The sequence below is a fragment of the Apodemus sylvaticus genome, chromosome 4 (assembly GCF_947179515.1).
Source record: "Apodemus sylvaticus chromosome 4, mApoSyl1.1, whole genome shotgun sequence".
Taxonomy (NCBI): domain Eukaryota; kingdom Metazoa; phylum Chordata; class Mammalia; order Rodentia; family Muridae; genus Apodemus; species Apodemus sylvaticus.
The window spans coordinates 81,338,818-81,357,948 of NC_067475.1; the positions used below are offsets into that span (position 1 = coordinate 81,338,818).

The 19,131-nt window shown below is 37.9% G+C and overlaps 1 protein-coding gene, 1 non-coding gene and 1 pseudogene across 7 annotated transcripts in view; 2 read left to right on the forward strand and 1 right to left on the reverse strand.

Moving 5' to 3' along the window:
• Positions 1-19,131, reverse strand: part of Lrba (LPS responsive beige-like anchor protein) — a 583,194-nt gene that overhangs the window by 524,173 nt on the left and 39,890 nt on the right. The window lies entirely within an intron of this gene.
• LOC127683939 (small nucleolar RNA SNORA17) lies at positions 6,462-6,588 on the forward strand. Its single transcript, XR_007977709.1, has one exon. It is a non-coding gene; the product is annotated as a small nucleolar RNA SNORA17 (small nucleolar RNA).
• LOC127683195 (transcription factor BTF3-like) lies at positions 18,394-18,877 on the forward strand (annotated as a pseudogene).

A 19,131-nucleotide genomic window follows, 5' to 3' on the forward strand; every position in this document is an offset into this window, starting at 1 on the left:
GAACTTCATAAACAATTTTTATAGCAACCTTCAGGGTGGCATAACATGCTTTATATAGGTCACAGTTTAATGTATATGATTATAGACCTTTTAAAGTATTTTATTCAAAGAATTCAAATGAACCTTTATAACTTTTGTACCAAGACCTTAATTCGAGCATAGCAATTTTCTTCTCAATTTTTTTATTAAGAAAATGCCTTAGCTTAAAATTGGTCACTAAAGTAACCTACATGCTCAAAAATTTTTAAAAAAAATACAGGAAAATGAAAAATAAGTATCTTCTCTTCAAAAGATTTATAAAGCTAGAAGACTGTAACTCAGCACCTGGTACTCCCGGGGCGGCTGTGCTTACTCTAGACAACTCAATGGGAACTGGTTAAGTGTCTCCTCATAGACAGGACAAGTGCCCCGCTCCGTGTAACAGGAAGACTGAGCAGAGTATAATCTCAGCCTCTGCCACTAACTGAATATTGCTCTAGTTCTTGTGACTTGTCCAATAATGTCTAAATTACTTTTATTCTGAGTTTGTTAATATATAAAAACAAGCCATCAAAAAAGAAAGAAAAGAGAAAATAAACTAAGTATATAGTTTTTTTCCATGTAGAGTATCACACTGTTACAGGAAAACTGGATAACTGGGATTAGCACTTTTGAACTAAAAACATTTTTGAAATGAGAAGGATACATAAAAGATACTAACACAGTTACAGAAAAATATAGTTCCAACTAGTGATGGTTTGTATATGGCTCAGCCAAGGGAGTAGTGCTATTAGAAGGCATGGCCCTGTTGGAGTGGGTATGTTACTGTGAGTGTGGGCTTTAAGACCCTCATCCTAGCTGCCTGGAAGTCAATATTTTCCAAGCCGCCTTCAGATGAAGATGTGGAACTCACCTCTGTCTGCATCATGCCTGCCTAGATGCTGCCCTGCTCCCACCTTGATGATAATGGACTGAACCTCTGAACCTCTGAACCTGTAAGTCAGCCCCAATTAAATGTTATCCTTTATAAGAGTTGCCTTGGTCATGGTCATGGTGTCTGTTCACAGCAGTGAAACCCTAAATAAGGCATGACTTAAACTCATTTTTTTCCTCAGGCTGATCTTAACTTCAAAACACTTCCATCTATCTCAGCCTTAGCATTATGAGAGAGAGAGAGAGAGAGAGAGAGAGAGAGAGAGAGAGAGAGAGAGAGAGAGAGAGAGAGAGAATATGACCAGTCTTCCCAACTGTCCACCTTCATAGTTTATAAGATACATAAACAGTGACAATAGCAGGAGGGGCAATGTCAGAAGCTAAGCATTCATCCCATTGTGAAAATTACAATGCGACAATATCCATGAATACTGAAACTACAGACTCACCATGGCAGTCAACAGGACAAGGACATGCCTACTCTTCAGAAATCACTACTGGTTGTTTGGTCTCTCAACTATACTGACTGAACTAATGTATATGGTTAAATTTAAAGTTTCTTAGAAGTTACATACCTGAGAAAATGCACCTGTGACTGTGTTTTATTATAGCTATTTGTTCAATGTGTATAAACATGTGGGTGTGTGCACAATGGACTCTACTAAAATTAATTGTCGATTGCTTTCAGCAAGATAGCCATTTTTATTATATTAATCCTGTCAATCCATGAACATGGGGGATCTTTCCATCTTCTGAGATTTTCTTCGATTTCTTTCTTCAGAGACTTGGAGTTCTTGTCATACAGATCTTTCACTTGCTTGGTTAGAGTCACACTGAGGTATGTAATATTACTTGACTATTGTGAAAGGTGTCATTTCCCTAATTTCTTTCTCAGCCTGTCTATCTTTGAGTAGAGGAATGACTTGTTTGAGTTAAATTTATATCCAGCCACTTTGCTGAAGTTGTTTATCAGCTTTAGGAGTTCTTCTGGTGGAATTTTTGGAGTCACTTAAGTATACGATCATATGATTTGCAAATAGTGATATTTTGACTTCTTCCAATCTGTATCCCTTTGACCTCCTTTTGTTGTCTAATTGTTCTAGCTAGAACTTAAAGTACTATATTGAATGGATATGGAGAGAGTGGGCAGCCTTGTCTAGTCCCTGATTTTAGTGGGACTTGCTTCAAGTTTCTCTCCTTTCAGTTAATATTGAATGGCCAAGAAGCACCTAAAGTAATGTTCAACATCCTTAGTCACCAGGGATATACAAATCAAAACAACCCTGAGATTCCACCTCACATGACTCAGAATGGCGAAGATCAAAAACTCAGGTAACAGCAGATTCTGTCGAGGATGTGGAAGAAGAGGAGCTCTCCTCCATTGCTGGTGGGATTGCAAGCTGGTACAACCACTCTGGAAATCAGTTTGGTGGCTCCTCAGAAAACTGGACATAGTACTACCTGATGACCCAGCTATAGCATTCCTGGGCATATACCCAAAAGATTCTCCAACATATAACAAGGACACATGCTCCACTATATTCTAGCAGCCTTATTTATAATAGCCAGAAGTGAGAAAGAACCCAGATGTCCCTCAACAAAGGAATGGATACAGAAAATGTGGTACATTTACACAATGGAGTACTACTCAGCTATTAAAAACAATGAATTCATGAAATTCTTAGGAAATAGGTGTAATTGGAAAATATCCTAAGCGAGGTAACACAGTCACAAAAGAACACACATGGTATGTACTCACTGATAAGTGGATATTAGCCCAGAAGCTCGGAATACCCAAGACACAATTCACATATCAAATGATGTCCAAGAAGGAGGAAGGAGAGGCCCCTAGTCCTGGAAAGGTTCGATGCAGCAGTATAGGGGAATACCAGGACAGGGAAGCAGAAGGGGGCTGATTGGGAAATAGGGGGAGGGAGGAGGGCTTATAGGACTTTCGGGGAGGGGGGGGGACCAGGAAAGGGGAAGTCATTAGAAATATAAATCAAGAATATATCTAATAATAAAAAAACTTGGAGGCGGGGGTTGTTGGGCGGGAGGAAAGGATAGCTCATCAGTTAAGAACACTGGCTGCTGTTCCAAAGGATCACAGCTCGATTCTTAACACTCACATGATGGCTTGCTGCCATATGTAACTTCGTAACTACGGCAGCAGGAGATCCAACCCCATCTTCTGGCCTGAGGGGCATCAGGCATACATAATGTAAAGACATACACACAGGCAAAAGATGCATACATATAAAATGAATTAATTACAAGAAGAGTCCCTGATTTCACAGATTTATGCTTGGGTTTAATGACAGAGTGGTAACTTCCGATACAATAGTCACACTGCCCAGGTTCATCTACCAGGAGAAATCTGACAACAGAATGGTATCCTGAAGCATGCAGATCCCAGGAGCCCATTCCTGAGGTTGAGGATGCAATTCCAAACACACACGAGGTGGCTCACAACCATCTATAACTCCAGTTCCAAGGGATCTGACTTCTTCTGTCCTCTGCAAGCACTGCATGCACGTGGTACACAGACATACATGCAGATAAAACAACCATACACATAAAACATTTATAAAAATAAATAAAAAAATAAGAAATAAGTATTTCAAAAGTGTTCATTATCCTTAGCAATAAGGGAAATGTGACTTTTTCATATTTCATCTTACCCCAGTCACAATGGCTAAGATTAACAAGAAATGCTAGAAGGGATATGGAGAAAAGGGAAGCCTTATTCAATGTTGATGTGACTGAAATCTGGTCGAGCCACTATGAGAATCAGTGTGGAGAATTCTCAAAAAGCTAAAAATAACTCTAACATGCATACACATACAAACACACATACACAGACACACACACAGAGTGGGGGAGTGAGTTTAAATGAAACTATCCCATTTAGGCTGACAATATTCCACCCCAGAGCTAACAAAAACCCCAATATTAGGCCTATGAAAGCTCCTTTTGAGTTCTTGGTCAGCAAAGTCCTAGAGCCCTCCATAACCATATAGATTATTGATGCTCCCTTGTTGCTTCACACAGGTTGAAGGTTAGCTGCTATTGCTACTCTGACACAAGACCAGGAGAATCCAAGATAGATCTGACTTGAAAGTCTCCTCCCTAAATGCTATCTTTCATAGAACTAGAAAGTGCTATGCAAGATTCCAAGGGAAGGCAGCAACTAAGTCCTACCCAGCTGTAATACCCACCAACTACAATTACTGGTGTGGTACAATAACCCTAATAGAGCAATAGTGGCACTCATATCTATAGGAACCAATATCTCTCTAATTAGACTTAAAACCCACTCAACAGGAAAAACAAATCATGCCTGGTTTTGGAAACTAGCCAACTACCTAAGTCAAACATTCTCTCAAATAAGAGAACCTACTACCACCACTTCACTAAGCCAGCATAATTCCAAACTCTATCTTTATATCTTTATATCCACAGGTAAGTATAACTCTCACCACTCATCAAAGAAGCTTCTTTTTGCAACAGAGACCATTACAGAAAAAACACAAATGATACATACATAAGTACTGAACCCGAGACTAAGAGAACATGGGGTGGGAATGGGGGCAAAGATTTTAAGGGCCAGAGGATTAGAAAATCTTCAGTAAGAATGTATGCCCTAGAAATGACAAGGAAACATCACTCATGATACCTCAGCAATATGGCTGCAAAAACAAGACCTGAAAAAGCACAGTATCACTAAACATGCTAACCTAGAAGAGAAAAGTCTCATGGGTTCCCATACCTATACAACTGAAGAACTAAGGAATGATGAAAGTGGGAGAAATAGGAATGAGCCCCACTAAACAGTTCCAATACAAAAATCAAAACCAATAACAATACCTGAAATCATGTACATATAAGTAATACTAAACAGACTGAGGATTGAACATATTTAGGCATATATATGTATATGCATGTGTGTATATGTGTGCATATGTGTATATGTATGTGTGTGTGTGTTCATTTCTTGGGCTTTCTTTGTTTTCCTTCTTTGTTAGTGTGATAGTTTTGTTTTATTCTTATTTGTCTTTTATACTGTCTATTTGTTTTCTTAAGAGACAGAAGGGGGGCTGGAGAAGTGGCTCAGTATTAAAATCATACATCGTTCTTACAGAGAACCGAGTTTGATTTCCAGCACTCACATCAAACAACTCACAAATGCCTGAAACTCCAGCTAACCTCTCTGAGCTTCTTGAGCACATACAGAGACACATATACATAAAAATAAATAAATAAAACTCCATAAAAAGAGAGAAAAAAGAAGGCATCAGGGGTGAGGAGGCAGGGAGGATCTGGGAGGTGATGAGAGAGGAAAACCCATGATATGAAAATAACTTATTTTCAATTTAAAAATTTTCTGAAAACCTAGTTTTAAAAAAAAGAAAGGCAAAATTAGCCAGAAGGAAGCAAAACATAAGAAATATCAAAGAACAGACACCAACACAACTAAAAGCCAGAAAGCTATCAGTGAAATAAAGAAAATGTTATTTGAATATATCAATATAATTGAATTGCTTTGGCAAGACAAAGCAGCAAGCCAGAAGTCAAAACTGCCAGTATCCAGAATGAAACAGATTTTTAAAACCCTGCCTCAAAAATAAAAAATAACATGGGGGGGGTGGAGGAGGGGCTTGAGAGAAAAAGTAGAATAGAAAAGCATAAACAACTTTAAACACAAAATTTGACAATTTAGAGGACATGCACCAATTTATACAAAAATATAAGCTACCACATCCTTCTCAACATAAAATAGGAAATTTTAATAACCCTGTAACTATTATGGAAATATCTGTAATTTTAAACAAAAAAGTCCACAGAATTTCACTGTATATTTCTATTAAATTGATGTTTCAAAATGAACACAATTTTATGCTTCTCAACTCAAAGCAAAAATAGAAAAAATATTAAAAGCACTTGAGTTGGATCTACCAGCAACACACACATACAGACTACCTCTCAGGGACACAAACCTTAACAAAGCTAAGAAGGGGCCTTACTTTGGGAGAATAGCCAGTGTTCATAACCTCTGAACCACTAAACAAAGAGCACACAAAGGCTGGCCTAGCTAACCCCAGCCCAGCCCAGCCCCAGCCCCAGCCCCAGCACATGCCCAGCAGATGTGCAGCTTGGTCCTCATGTGGGTCTCCCAGAAACTAGAGTGGGGACTTACCCTGACTCTGTTGCCTGCTTGTGGATCCTGTGCCCCTAACTAGGCTACCTTGTCTGCCTCAGTGGGAGGGAATGTACCTAGTCCTGCAGTGACTTGATGTGCCAGGGTGAATTGGTGTCCAGGACTGCCTTCTGTGTCTCAGAGGTGAAGGGGAGGGAAAGACTGTGAGGGGATTGGATGGAGGGGGGACTACAATCCAGATGTAAAGTGAATAAAAAAATAAATTAATGGAAGAAAAAATAATACATAATAAATAAAACACATTAGCATCTGGAAGTCTAAAAAAAGAAAAGAAAGTGATCTTCCAGAAAGGTCAGGTTACAAGACACATACAAATACAATTCTATTAACAATGGCAATATGGAGGCATTGTGAGTGTAGCTACTGTGTCACATGTGTGCCAGTAAGTGGCAGAAGAAGAGAGGCTATGTCTACCCTCAGTGTTCTGATCTCTGAATTTGAATTAGTACCCTAACACTCTCTGAAAAAGGCAAGGCTAAGGGGACCACCACTCAAGCACCAGGGGGCCCAGACTGGGAGCTAGACTAAGATGACTACCAGTCCAGCGCCCAGCAGGACCAGGGGTTGGGGTGGGTGGGTATCAGACCATGCCTGGGAGCAGGGTATAGCATTTCTGAGACTATTCCTGGGATGATCCCCAAAACTCAAAAGATCCCAGTAGCCACGAAGAGGAGCAAGTAAATGGTAGAGAAATGGAAGAGAAAGAGAAACAGAAGGATGTGGGCAGAATGAAGAGAGTCAGAACTGGAGATCCAAGGGTAGTGCGGGACAGCCTGATATGAGTAGCCAGTGATGATACCTAGGATAATGGTGGGGTCCTGGCCTATGCTACCACCATCCAGCCATGCAGCAGGGGTCTATTACCATCAAAAGTCAAGTGGATGTTCCTGGTCTGGGCTGGCCCCAGGGATGTGCTGAAGTCTGAAGGCTGTGCAGAACTCACCCCACCCCTTTCCTGAAAATGGGAGAAAGCTGGCCCTGGGAACTTGCCAGCAGGAAAGCTGTCCTAACTGTCCTTACTGCCCCTAGCTATCTTAAACACTCTGGAGAGAAGGCTGAACATTGCAGGAATTACTAGTAAGCTAGTCGGAGGGTATGAATGTGGGAGAGCTGGTCCTGCCACTCGTCTCCCATGCTGAGGCATGGAACAGAAAAAGATAGATACCCTTCTCCCCTCTTCCCCTTCTTGCCCCTTACCACCTGTCACAGGTATGAGACCTGGCTCTAGGGTCATGACAGCAGGAGATCTGGTCTCGCCCCTCACCAGTTGAAGCTCTTTCAAGAGTGGGCCCTGAACCTCACCTGGGCAGTGGGATAGAGTTGGTCCTGGTAGCAGGGGTTGCCTGTGAGCTGGCCCCAAGGGCATGAAAATGATATAGCCGGTGGACTGACAAACTCACCCAGGCCCACCTCTCAGGCCCAGATCCATGGCTCTGGATTGTCCCACCCCAACATCTTCCCCCATGGATGAACTGCTGGAGCGCATGAAGGGGCCGGTCCTACAGATCCAAAACCACAGGATCTCCACGACACAGGGCAACAACAGGATATCCCAGAGGAGTCTCAGTGAGGTTCCAATATTGATAGAGTAGCAGAATCCAGAGGCTTCATACCAGACCAACAAGTAATTGTGATGACCATTTGCAAGCAAAGAAGTGTGGACCAAAGTGTATATTGTGGGGTGCATTGTGACATACTACAGCTTTCATAATGAGATTTTTTTCCTCTGTTCAGGGGGAGGTTGCAAGGGTAGAGAGCAAGTACACAGGGAGGAAGAGATGAGTGGGGTTAGGGTGCACAACGGGAAATTCAGAAAGAACCAATAAAAATTAAAAAAACAGTAACAACTCTGGCAATGAAATAAAAATGCCAACATTTACAACTACTAGACATATAAAAACAATTTAGCTATTAAAACCACCAAAACATGTAGAACTAGGGTATTTAACTTCAATATATGGAGAGCAGGTATATATGTTTATATAAGTCAACACTTCCCAAAAGTGATATAGGTTCATTTAACAGTTTCTATCATAAATCCCTGAAACATTTCTTCAGACGGACAAAATAATTATTGTAAATTTATATGGAAGGAGATGAACTAGAACAGAAAAACAATCTTAAAAGACAAAAAGTAGGAGGAATCTGGCTCCCTAATTTCAGGTTTCTGCATGGCTACAGTGATCAATACCATGGGGAGCTAGCTATCAGGACAGACGTATAAATCCATGGAATAGAACAAAACTTAGAAGCACCATCCCAACTGAGGTTTGACAAAGCTGCAACAAGCATCACAGTGGTGGCAATTCTTTCAACACATAGGCTGCAGCAACTAGCCATCAATAAGCAAACAAAATGCTTACGAGCAGCACACCTAACCCAAAACAGCTTAACACGGATCACAGGCTGAAATACGCTATGTTAAACTTTTAGAAAAACAACAAAAGAAAATTCTCAGGGTTAATTTAAGAGTTCTTAGACATCACACCCAGAAGCAAATTAAATGGGAAAAACTTATGAATTAGACTTTATCAAAGATTATAAACTACTGCTTACAAAAAAACAATCTATATACAAACTATATTTGTAAACCAAATATTTGAGAGAAGGATATCTAAAATATACAAAGAACTCTCAAATTCAATAGCAGGGAAAAAACTAATTAGATAATAAACCAAAGAACAAAATACTACTTAACAGAAGACACAAAGAAAATGAAAAAGCAAACGAATAAAGTTCAACATTACTAGATACTAAGGAAACTAAAACCACAAATAGGTATCAGGACATGTCAATCAGAATGACTGAAATAAAAACAGTAACATCAATTTCTAGTAAAGCTATGGAGAAACTGAATTACTCATATGTTGCTGGTGGGGGTGTGAATTGGCGCAGTCACTGTAGAAACTGTTCAGTAATATCTTTCAAAAATTAAATATGCTACTACTATTTGAACTACCAAATGCACACCTCGCATTTTTTCAAGAAAAATGAACTCTTATACCAAAGGAAAAATATATAGCATGAATATTTATAGGTACTTTCTCATTGATAGCCTGAAAATAGAAAATAGCCTGGAAAACAGACCTTTACCATACCTACTACGTAACAATAAACAGGAATACATACAACGACCTAGATGAATCTTCAGGATATTGTACTAGATTTAAAAAAAAAAACAGAAATTCATACTATTCCATTTATATAAAATTCTTCATCTGGCAAAATAATGGAAAAGAAAAAGAATTAGTGGTTTTCAGCAGTTCCAATGTGGTACAGCTTCAGAAGAGGCCGGGCCAAGAGGACATCAAAAGGCACCTATGTGTGCTGAAAAGTTTCTTTATCTTGATTATATCACTATGTTATTTTTTTTTAATTTTCACATTAGAGGAAAGTAGATAAAAAAGATAGAATTTCTCTTCTTAATTTTTCAGCTGTATGTGACTCTGAAAGTGTCTTAAAAACAAAAGGTTCAATTTTAAAAATAAGTAGATCTAGGTATGGGGCCTATAATCCTAGCCATGGTGAGCATGGGGCAAGAAGACCACAAGTTCAAGGCAGCCTGGGCTAAAACCCAAGGGCCAGCCTCAGAAACAAGTAAAGAAACAAACAAGCTACATTCTGGTGGTACACACTACAGCCTCAGCAACTGAAATGACAGTCTCAAAACAATACAAAACAACTGTGTGAACTGAGGACTTGTTATAGGATTAGCTGTTCCTATTGAAAAGAAAAACCATATTAAAACCAATATGAATTGCGACTTGATAAAAAAAAAAAAAGAAGCCAAATTAAAGATAAAGAAAGCTGATGTGAACACAAATTCCTTAGCCACTTAGAGACTCTATTTCTTTAATTCTCCCTCAATCTCTACCTGTCCCCCCCCCAAAAAATAAGTGAGTATATTTACTCATTTATCCTATACATTTAAGAGTTGACATTGTAATTATATGGGGCCTATAATACTAGCCGTGGTGAGCATGGGGCAGGAAGACCACCTCTCAAATTCAATAGCAGGGAAAAAAACTAATTAGATAATAAACCAAAGAACAGAATACTACTTAACAGAAGACACAAAGAATTATAGTCCCAAAAAATTAAGTAATAGTATTATCAGAGAGTTTTACTATATATTCTATTGACCAAGGTCCAACTTGTATTAGAGAAAAATATGTAAATTTAAACCTTCAAACAGGAAATGAAATTTTCTAAATCCATTACATAACTTCAGACTCAGGAATGCACTGAAGGATAATAAATCATTTAAACCTTCATACACAGAACCTTTTTAAATTTGCATTTATCTACAGTAAATATAGCCATGTTCTTTAATAGATTACTAGTTCAATCTAGCAAACTAGTGATTTATAACACTGTCATATTTTAAAAATCAGAAATCTGTCACTGGTGACAAGTAGTCAGAAGTCCACAGAACTTCCATTACATGGACTGCAACACCACAGGATATGAGAGATAGCAAACGGTCATACATCCCATATTCAAATCAATCATCTCAATACTGTGCCTATGAGTTTATAGCTGTAAAATTACATACTATTTACTATTCCTATTGTTCAAGCATCCTACCACTATCATCATTCAATTGTCCAGTCACTCAATGCTTCCAAGCTCCTTTAAAATGTATTATTAATTTTATAGTTACTAATCTGAAGCATTATTTAAAAGAACAGTAAGAGTTGGAAAATATAAAAGAATAATCTCTTTTCTCCACAAAATATGAACTGTTATATCTTAGACTTCAGACCCAAAAGCACATTCCTGGGGGAAACTAATAAATCAGACTTTATCAAAGGAAAAAAATATATATATACACACACACACATAGGTATATATGTATATATATAAAATAAATAAAATGGTAAACCACAGACTATATTTGAAAACCAAATATCTCACAATAGAATATCTAAAGAACTCTCAAATTCAAGTGAAGTAAGACCCTGTCTCAAAAAAGAAAAAAGAAAAAAGAAAAACATTGACAAAATTTAGTGTGATTGATCAAGAAAAACAAAAAGACTCAAATCATTAAAATCAGAAAGGAAAGAGAACACATTACTAACAGTCTTACAGGAGAGGGAGGGAGGGAGGGAGGGAGGGAGGGAGGGAGAGAGAGAGAGAGAGAGAGAGAGAGAGAGAGAGATTACAAAGGAATACTCTGAACAGTTGTATGTCTAAAGCACCAACTTAGATAAAAGGAACAAATTCCTAGAAAGCTACTTATTTCTGGAAATAGTTCTAGAAGAAAGAGAAAAGATAAATAGACTAGAAACAAATAAAGAGCTAATAACAAACTCAACAACAAACTCAAAAGTAAAGCTAGAACTGTGATAGTCTGTTAAAAAATGAACTAGTGTAATTCTTCACAAACTCCTCAAAAGCACTGCAGAGAAAACTTCCCACTCAGTCAGTGAGGCCAGCAGTACCCTTGTACTGGACATAAAAAAGTACAGGGGATATCACAAACACATGAGAACAAAAACATTAACAACATATACAAGTAATTCTATACAATAAGCAAATCATATTTATTCCATAAATACAAGTTTAGTTTAACATATAAAACTTAATAAATATGTGGCTGTACAGATGCAGTCAGTAAAATAATTTTTGTTTCAAAGCCCAAAACCCACAAATTAAAAAAGCCAAATAAAGTGGCATAATTTTACTGCCAGCCCTGGGAGGGCAGAGACAACTGGATCCCTGGGGCTTGCTGGCCAAGCAGTCTAAGCTATGTGAACAGTTCCAGACCAGTGAGAAAATATGCATCAAAAACAAGAAAAAAAAATAGTGGATGAAAAAAAACAAACAAGGTTAAACTCTGGCCTCCACACACGTAAGCATGTACAGACACCTGTACACACAAACACATATACATGTGCACACACATACATATGTACACAAAGCAAAAAACAAATTATATTCTGGATGAATAACATGATGAGTAAATTCATGTGATCATCTCCATAAACATAAAAAATTTATTTGCCAAGATCTAACAGCCTTTCAAAAAGACTCAGTGATGAAAACACTTTTAAGTAGATTTAGAAAAGAACGTGCTCAACCTGTAAAGATCAGAACAACTAACCTCTTGCTTAACAGAAGTATCACTAGGAACTCAGAAGATAATTAATCTTTGGATCTATTACATACTCATATACATACACACACACACACTTCAATACATAAAACTGTAATTGGTATTATTTAAAAATGTGTGTAGCATACATTAGCAAGAACTAAGAAAGTAACAATGACTGTGCATAGTACCCAGACTGAAACCCTGAAATAGCACTTATAACCAAGGAAAATCATGAAAAACTGAACTTAAATTATCTTGGCATATACAATAGCAGGAATATAATCAAATCAAAAAGGCTCTGACAAAAAGACTCAAGAGACAATATAGGGCTGGAGAGGTAGCTCACTGGTTAAGAGCACTGACTGTTCTTGCAAAGGTCCTGAGTTCAATTCCCTGCAACTACATGGTGGCTCACAACCATCTATGATGGAATCAGATGCCCTCTTCTGGTGTGTCTGAAGACAGCAACAGTGCATCCATATACATAAAATAAATAAATCTTTAGAGAAAAAAAAAAAAGGAGCAAATCTAGAGAATACCCTATTGACCAAAGACACAGCAATCTGTAATCCATCCATTTGATCATTAAATTTCTAAATCACAAGAACAAATTCATGTGTTTCCTCTGAGGCAGTAGTTCTCAACCTTCCAAATGCTGTAACCATTTAACACAAGTTCTCATATTATGGTGACCCCCAAAGATAAAATTCATTGCCAGTTCATTACTGTAATTTTTCTAGTGTTATTGAATTGTAATGTAAATAACCGATATGCAGGATAATTGATATGCAACCCCTAAAAACCACTGCTCTAAAAAAATTATAAAGCAGAAATATCTGCTGTGAAAATTAGTAATTTGAAGGAAAGAATTATGCAGTGTACATTATTCTACCCACTATAAATGTACACTGGTAACCATACCATTAATATGGTATAAATACACATAAATATTTCTTCATTGAAAGGTTCCAGTTAAATGCACACACACACCACAGAGAATTAAAAAGAGACAAAGACAGATAGACAGACAATATCAACATTTTTTTGATATTTTTGTGTTTTTAGATCCAGGCAAATTCATGCTTTTGGATAGTGAATACCAAGGCCGATAACATCAACCACACAGAGAAACCAGGATGGCATAATTACTTCCAGTGAAAGAACACAGCACCACCTACAGTCTAGTTACAGGAATGGAAGCTGAGTCTGCCCACAGCTCTAGATTGTGCTGCCAAAATTCAGGAAATACAAAGGACCCCAAGACATGTTTACATCACGAGCATTCAATGAACAATCCAGGCAGAAACACTATGAAATGTCACAAGTTCCAGATTCTTCAACAAATAAATTCATCTGATACTTGTAAAGTAAGTATATTAGGCTAGGTGTGGCACTATACACCTATAATTCTAGCCCTTGAGAGGTGAAGGCAGAGGATGCAGAAACTTTAGGGCAGTTTCAGCCACATAGCAAGTTCAAGGCCATCTATGGCTACAGCGAGCACCTGTCTCAAAGAGTCAAATTAATTAGTTGGTTAATTAATTACAAATAAGCAAAACTAAACTGTAACCCAAGAATATGTTGTTGGACAAGAGGGTAATAAAGAAGAAATTTTTAATAGTTTTAAGTCTACATCTGAGGAGGGGGAAAATGCTATGAGAGAGAGTCAAAAAAGTTATAAACATTATATTGCTTAAACTGGGCAGTGTTTTCCAGGCTATTTGTCCTTCATTTTATTTGTTTTATTTCATGTTCTATCATGAAATAAAATTTAAATATAATGAAATTATATTTACAATGAAATTTAAATATAGCATGTATTTTGAATGGTTAACTTTATAGCTTTAAAATATCTACAATTCAATCACAAATAAATACCATAATTATTTCTTGCAATAACTGCTAATAAACTTTTGATGACAACCCAATCTCTACACTCTCAGAATGTATTCAGAATGCACTGTAAAATTTCTCTGAACAATAATGTCTCTTGAAAATAATTTATATTTTTAGTCTTAGTCCTCACCAATATCTAAAAATGCTCAGGAATAAGAATAACCTAGAAATACTGTTAAGACATCCAGAAAATGAATTAAAAAACAAAGAACACTACATGCTTTTTAAATTTTTCTGCCTTTTTCTTTCTATTGGAAGTTAAAAAAAAATAAATTAAATAGACAATTTTGTAAAAAGTAATCAAGCAAGAACAGCCAGGAAATACAAGAAAAAAAAGAGGAACAATGGGAAAGTATCTCTATCAGAAGATTAAAGCATAATTCAAAACAGGTTTTTTGAAAGTGTAATACCTGCATATGAATGTCAGCTACATATGGATGAGAATAGAAAATCCACAAATAGACCAAAATTGAAGAAAATTACCACAATAAAAGCAATGTTAAAATACTTCTGTGTATCAAGAACTGAGTTTATATATATTAACTTTAATATTCTATAAAACACATAAAATTACTGTGCCATTCTTATTTCAAAGAACTGAGGCATATACAGAGAGATGTACAGATTTCAGAACCAGAACGTGTTAAACCAAGGCATGCTAACTCCAACGTCTATGTACCCTACCACTATGCAGGATGGCTTCTCTGGTTCATTTTTAAGTGTCATCTCAAGACACCAAGGAGATTTTTAAAAATCACTAAGATTACACTAGGATAGGCAAGAAGTCGTAAGTATGGAAAAATTTAGTTGGAAACATGTTTGAAACCAATACACATTTCAAACTGATCAAAAATGTATATGACTAGGGCTAAGGGTGTCACTCAGCAGTAAAGCACTTGTCATACAAGAGAAACTGAGTTCTGAAGTGAAAACTTAAGGGTTCTTTGGAAAGTCAGTTATGTTATATGATGTTTTGCTGGGGCAAACACATGAGGAAGATGTCACTGAATCAGACACAGGTGAAAGGATGTTCTGCTAAAGCAAGCACGTGAGAGGACACATGATGAAGGATTCTTTGCTAACGCCAACATGCATGTTATTGATACACCTTACATGTGTTGTTGAGCTGCATTTGTCAGGACTCCATAGACAGAAATGCACCAAAAAACTTCTGGTGGTTGTGCTTAGGCTTCTTGCCATTTCATCAGACTAGGGCTGATTGGCAGAGTGATGTCAGCTGAGTGTTGAGGCAAGCCCCAAGGAGGAGATGTGATGTCTGGAGGGTATAAAGAGGACTCTGTGGACAGTGATGGAGACTGAGCTAGGCTTGCTTACAGAGCTGGCTGTGCAATGCTTGTTGGTGTCGAGTCTTTGTTGATCTTTGCTTTGCAGAGAGAGGCATATCTGAGAACTTTTCCTGGCATTCCTGTTGGCCCTGGTCCCTCCTGCTGGCTTGTGCTAAGACTGAGGCCTGGCTGTCTCTGCTAGGTAGTGCCACATGGCTGTTGATTCCTGTTTTCTATACCAACTCTACCAAACCGGACTGCTGATATATCCGAAAAATGTTTGTGAGTGGATCGAACTGCCACCTCTGACCTATAAAGTGAACCATCAATTTCCAGACAACACAGATGGGGGTTGCTCCAAAGAACCGTTTCTAAACATGTCCACTTCACCTGTATCCTTCCTTTCCCATTACCTCTGGTGGGTGGTGGGTTAGAAGGAAGGTTAAAGTGTTTAAGAACCATCACTAAAAATAGATTTCGGAAAAAAAAAAATAAAGTTACAGAATTCACTCTCCAACACAGAAAAAAACCTAAATATTTATCAAAATATTGCAGGAAAACAAAAATCTTTAAACATCTGAGTGGAAGGATTGCATAAGATTGGATGACCAAAAATAGTGAAAAAGAAAGGATTCTCTAGAGGCCAAAAGTCTCCTATAATGCCAAAAGTACACTGTTACTTCAAACTCCAGTGGTCAGATCTGCCTCTCCATCAGCTCTGCTCCAACACCAACACACCCAGACTGGCATAGAGGACAGTGCATGTACCTACCATGAAACCCTATTCTGATCCTAAGACTGTATCTCTCCACAGAGCTAAGGGAGATGTCAGTGTCTTGCTCTTGGGCTGCATATCTGAATCCTTGTCCTGCAGTGGAATATTCCATAGCTACAGCTCCCACTCCCCAGTCACTTGGATCTTGGACAAGTTGTTATGTTTACAAAGATGCATTTCAGGAAACTGCAAGCACAGGCTCTAAGGCACGCTCACCTTTAGCCTTTGCTGGCCTTTGTTATCTCAACAACCCAGATATGGGCATCTGCAAACCTACTACCATGCTGTGGGAACTCTGTCCTTTTTAACTTAAGATCTTAAGAACTGATTATGTGCCTGTTTGCCTCTGCTCTGACATGCTGCTCAGCTCACAAAGAAGAAATAATGGATTACCATTGGTGCACAAAGTTGTTCCTGACATGTGATTGTTTTCCAATTTTAATTGTTGAGGACAAAGAGATGAGAGGAATTATGTTCATGACACTGTGAGACCAAGTTCCAGATTCCCATGAGTTAATTATTGAGTTGTCTTCCAATTCACAGTATAAGCTTACAGATAAACTTACCTAAAACCTTATTTTAACTTTTAATTTAATAATCTCTTAAAGAGAACTCAGCTTTCTTATTGTCAATACATGATCATACTTCTATTTTTGACCTGGGAATAATATACAAAAGAAAATACTACAGATTCATAAATTAAAAAGTACATAAAACTGGATAATATCTAAGCTTTTGTAAACTTACCTCTCTGCTCAGTTGATAGAGGCTACTCATGATTACAACATCCTAGGAAAACTAAAATTAAGAGGTGCTGACATCTTACATTATTATAGACTTTTAAGTCCTAGGAAGCAAGCTAGAAGAAGTTCTGGGTTTTAGAGACTCTCTGTAAGGAAGAGGTCTCTCATATACATGTTTTAAACTATGACAGATTCCAACTAGATTTATTCCTCAAATGTGTTTACTTATCCTGTAATCTGTCAACAATTATAAAACCGTAAGCAATAAAATATTTCCTCACTATGACAATTGCTATTAATAAGATCCCTAAAATATGAGACATTTCTGGTTCACAGCATCTCTAAGAAGGAAGAGTCAATCTGTTGTTGATGTCAGAGAAAAGGGACCAATCTCTTTAATCAATCTTCTATAATCAAACAAAAAAAATGAGTACTTTTTAAAACCAATAATTAAATAAATATGGGCAAAGGATATAGTAGAACAATTCAATGAAAACATTTTTAAACTCAGTCATAGAAATGTAAATTTAAATTTCTTTTTTTTTTATTTTCTATATTCTTTGTTTACATTCCAAATGAATTCCCCTTTCCCAGTTCTCCCCTCCCCATAAGTCTCATAAGCCCTCTTCCCTCCGCCTGTTCTCCAATCAACCCCTTCCCACTTCTCTGTCCTGGTACTCCCCTACATTGCTACATCAAGCCTTTCCAGGACCAGGGCCCTCTCCTTCCTTCTTCTTGGGAATCATTTGATATGTGAATTGTGTCTTGGGTATTCAGAGCTTCTGGGCTAATATCCACTTATCAGTGACTACATTCCATATGTATTCTTTTGTGATTGGGTTACCTTACTTAGGATGATATTTTCTAGTTCCAACCATTTGTCTATGAATTTCATGAATTCATTGTTTTTAATTGCTGAGTAGTATTCCATTGTGCAAATATACCACATTTTCTGTATCCATTCCTCCATGCAAGGACATCTGGGTTCTTTCCAGCTTCTGGCTATTATAAATAAGGCTGCTATGAACATAGTGGAGCATGTGTCCTTATTGCATTCCAGAGAATCTTTTTCTTTAAAGATTCATTTATTATATGTATGTGAGTACACCAAAGCTGTCTTCAGATAAACCTGAAGAGGGCATCAGATCCCATCACAGTTGGTTGTGAGCCACATGTGGTTATGGGAATTGAGCTCAGGACCTTCAGAAGAGCAGTCAGTGCTCTTAACAACTGAGCCATCTCTCCAGCCCGCAAATTTAAATTTCTAACTAATAAGTTTAGTTACAAAGAAAGAAAAAAAAAAAAAAACCCAGTTCCTGACACTATTACAGTTACCACATAGTTCAGGTGAGAGCTGCCATCTTGTGTCCTCACATGTGTAAGCCTTATCTCAGCTGGTCTGCCCAAGACCCCCTGAGCGTGAACCTTAGTGCCCCTTGAGGCCCCATTTCCACTCCAACAAGATGAAAGAAAGGGTCATGAACCAGGAAAAACTCACCAAACTGCAGGCACAAGAGCATATTGGTGGGAAAGGAGCTGCTGGTAGAAAGATGGTTCAAAGAACAGTTACAGCAGACGATAAAAAAACTGCAGTTCTCCTTAAGGAAGTTAGGGGTGAACAATATCTCTGGTATTGAAGAGGTGAACATGTTTACAAACCAAGGAACAGTGATCCATTCTAACAAACCTACAGTTCAGGCGTCTCTGGCAGCAAACCCCTTCACCATGACAGGCCACGCTGAGACAAAGCTGCGGACAGAAACGCTTCCGGGCATCCTCAACCAGCTTGCTGCAGACAAGTCTGACTAGTGTGAGGAGACGGGCTGAAGCTCTGCCCAAACCATCTGCAGACAGGAGAGCACCACTTGCCCCTGGAGAGGAGGACGGTGACGAACCCCCAGATCAGGTGGGAATTTTGATGGGGCTTCTAAGAATGAGGCAGACTGAACTGAAGCAACTTCTGAAAACAGTGACACTTGCAGAAGTTACAGGAACTACAATTTTACATCATGACTGCTTTTTAAAAAAATTTTATTAAGATCTAATAAAATCTAGATCTCTAATACGTTTAAGTCCAAGCCCTCCAGATACTGCAGTTCTTTTCAGTTTTTGTCTATACCTAAGTCATTCTTTGTGGCAAATTAAGCTGAAGAAGCCTGGAAATAAAGTTTGGAAACAGTTAATAAAATTCTTTGCCTAGT